Below are 3,887 nucleotides of genomic sequence, written 5' to 3' on the forward strand. Positions count from 1 at the left end.
CTTTGGTCTCTGGTATTTATTTTTCTGTCTCTAATGCTTATTTTTAGAATTTGTTTAACTGTAAAACGTTTGTTTTCACAGGTTCTTATAGTATTTTAATTTCACTGTAGAAGAGGCCACTCGCCTATGATTATTTGTTTTGTGAGCTGGAAAGCAGAAAGTTACCATAAGTAGAACTGGAACTTTTAGAATCCATATACTAACGTCTGACCCTGCAGACAAAAAGATGAGCTTCTAAATGGAGAGGAACAAATACACTTAGGAAAAGATAGATTTGTTTGTGGATCACCCTTGCTTAAAAGGTACAGCATTGTGTACATTTAGAAAGGGGCAACAACGTGGAAGGATTCATGGAATTTAAAAAAAGAATATTTTCACAACGTCTACAATTATAGTTTTACAAAACCAGAAAAAGTATTTTTGCTTGGCTTTATTCTATCTCTGGGTTATATACCACATACTCTGTAACAGTCAGTTACAGTTGGAGAACTAGAACTTGAGTGGTAGTGCTTGGTTTTTAATTGTACAAGCTGAGTGTAGGGCAAACAAGAAACCGAGAACATAAAAGTAAAAGGGCTTAGCAGTCTTCCAATATTGATAACCAGCTGCTTGTGCCAAGAGGGACAAGGATATCTTTTTCTGAATAGTTCTTAAATCTGTAATTGGTATTGCACAAGAGCACCACTTGCTTTCATTTATGTAACTGTATTATGCATCTGAGGCCCAAAACCACACAGGTGATCAGCTCCGTTCTCCTGTCCTGTCAGCTGTGTGATCTATTCCTGGTACCTAGTAGTAGTCCTGGTCTGCCCTGTTGCTACCTTCTGAAAGGCCTTTCTTTTACTTTTGCTGCCTTCTCAGTAGTGTTGTGAAAAGGAATGAATATCCTGTTCTTTCTGCTGCTGCCCTATGCTCGCTCTCTCCACTATGGGTGCTAAAACATCAATTTATGCTGCTTGTCAGGAAGAGGAGTTTGTTTTCTTTCCCTCCTAAAACACCTAGCATGCTGTTGACACTATGCCCTATATGCAGCTGGTGGAACTTCATAGACATTTCTTTGCTTATGCCAGCTATGAATATGGTCCCCAGAAGCCTTTGCTGTTTATTACAAATGGGGAACTTTTAAATTCCACAAGGTCCCAGTCTGCCCTACCAACTCTATTGCTGTGGTAGAAGATCATCATTCTTGGTCAGAGATCACATTTTTAAGAGAGGTGGCTGTGCTTTGTGTTTTTATAAACTTGTTACCCCTTTCACCCAAAACACTGATTGGTGCAATCCAGCTGAAGATTTACACAACAATCTTAATCTTTCTAAGACTGCATCAATACCATTCACCAATGCACCACAGACTGCAGCTGAACTAAACTTTTGCCCAATCCTACTGATATTTAGGGAGTGAGGGATCGTTCCAGCCTGTGCTGTTATTCAGTGTTGATATTTCAGACAGTAAATAAATCCATCCTTTGGAAAGCTTTTAAAAGGTGTTTTGACAGCTGTCTTTGTTGTTGCAACAACATGTTTTAGAAATAACAGTCAGCAGTGCACTCTGACAATGCAGAATTAGCAGTGTGTGACCAGACTCCCAGCTAGGGTTCATCTTTTGGTATTTCTGGTGTTCCTGTTAGCTACATGGGGCTACTGTAGTGAGCTTTAAAATAAATAAAGGCATTTTCACCAGACTGTTATAACTTGTAAATTAAATTAAGTCCATTTAAATAGCTTGTAAATCATTATAACTTGTAAATTACAGGGTCACTATATAGCTAAAGAAGTACATTATTATTCCTCCTTTGAAAGAAGAACTAGTATCCACAAAGAGAGTGGCTTGTGGCCACTTTTACCAGCCAACCCTCCCCTGACAGTGAAATCTCATGATTGTATAGTTCTCATTTCATTTACCTATTAGAAGTTGAAACCCATCAGTTTTGCTATGTGGTTGGTGGTTTACCAGCAGTAGCTTGTGAGAGGGCAGGGATTTGTATACTATAGAATTGCTGTAATCATTATAGCCTGAATTTACAGTAACAAATATAATATGCAACTCCCTGTTGCCTACTATCATGGACTGGCTTCAGTGCCCTATACTGTCTCTTTCACTTCCCAAAACTACACCTATACTTCACAAGCTGCAGTTGCTGTGCAGACAGGATTTAGGTGTGTTAACTACTCCCTCATCTAACCCTCAGGAACATATGCCCTGTGTCCAGTCATGCATGAGGGTTGTGATATGCCTGTATAGACATAGGGATAGAATAAAAAAATGCCTAATTGCTGTAGCACTGTTCTGAGTCAGTTATTGCACCACAGTCTTGTGTTCTGCTTCTACAGGAGCATTGTGGAATAACCTGCATCACAACCCAGGAAGAACTTACAATGAATTGTGCACTCAGAAGCAGACTTCTGTTCACTACGTTTGGGGCCGACTGCATCGTACCCTATTACATTAGCCTGAAGGAGTATATTCTCTCCTTTGTATGTTCCTGTCTCCCACCTTAGGGACAGGAGGTTCAGTGTTCAGTTAGCAAAATGTATGTTTTTGTTCAGCTGTTGACCTTCTGATCAGTTTAACAGCTGGAGAATTGTCTCTTTTCAATGTGGGCATATCCTAGCCATGATTCTGACTGAAGTGTATGTAATAACTTGAAGGTTTGATACTGGTAAGACCTAGTGCAGACATATATTTAAAGAGATCTTGTACTTGGAGTTGTCCAGGGCATGATGACAAAGTTTATGATTCAAGCTCAAGAATTCCATGGTTATGAATAAAACTACCTACTAAGGATAATGATAAAAGTGGCATAAACAAGAATCAGAGCTTCTCTGTGGAACTTCCTCTAGTCCAGTTTGCTTAACCTCTGCCCATTTCTCACTTCTCTTCATCTCTCAGGTATAGGATGCAGAGAATGATGAATTCATTCATAGTAAGGGACACCAAAATTATTCTTGTACCAAACTTAAAATGCTGCAGATTCTTTCCATCAGTGTGGTTATCTTTATCCTCAGTTTCTTGAATTTGTGTCAGTTGTAAATAATTTTCATCAATGAAAGTATAAGTATTCAATGAAGGGAAAGTTTTGATGTAGGAAGAGATATAGCCTGGAAAATCAGGGTTATGTGAGCAGTTCAAAAGAACCCCCCTGTGTTTCATGGGTCCATGTGATGTGACTGCAGAAATAAGTCACCTCAACTGTATGCCTCAGCACATTCCTACATTGCAAAATCCTATTTCATAAGAGAAGGGGACTAAAAACTCCCCCAACATTAATCCTACATCAGAAAAGGCTTTAGCTGCTTTATAAACACAAACCAAAGGGAGACTCTTGTAAAGTTTTAAAGGACAGGACTCTAAGGGATCCAAGATTTATTCTGGCTGTGTGATTTAGAGAGACAGAAGTTACTTGCCCAATTTGCGAAATGGAGATTTTAAGTGGGATCTGAAATCTTTGCCTGGCTGTATGCCCTTGGAATAGTACTCCACTTCTCCAACTGGCTTCTTTGTGTAGACTGTAAATTCTTCAGGGACTATCTGTTATTGTATAGACTCAGAGATTCCAGAACTACCAGTAGCAGCTTATTCCAGAGCTCGCTCACCCTTACTCTGCAGCAGGAAAGCTTTGCCGCACAGCTAACCCCAGACTCCTTTGCTGCAGAGTAAGCCCGTTACTACTCCTGCCTCCAGAAGACATGGAAGTGTCCGGCACAGTGACTCCTGCTCTCTCCCCCTTGGGACAACTCTGCACTGCTGTCACGCGGAGAACGAGTAACCCGAGGGATGCGAGTGACAAGGCAGCCCCTGCTCTACAGAGAGCCGCTCGGCTCGCCTGTCTTTTGTCCTGGCCAGGCTCCCATAGCTCTCAGACCTTTTCTTCCGGCCGGACGCGGGC

Source organism: Carettochelys insculpta, chromosome 17 (assembly GCF_033958435.1).
Source record: "Carettochelys insculpta isolate YL-2023 chromosome 17, ASM3395843v1, whole genome shotgun sequence".
Lineage (NCBI taxonomy): Eukaryota > Metazoa > Chordata > Testudines > Carettochelyidae > Carettochelys > Carettochelys insculpta.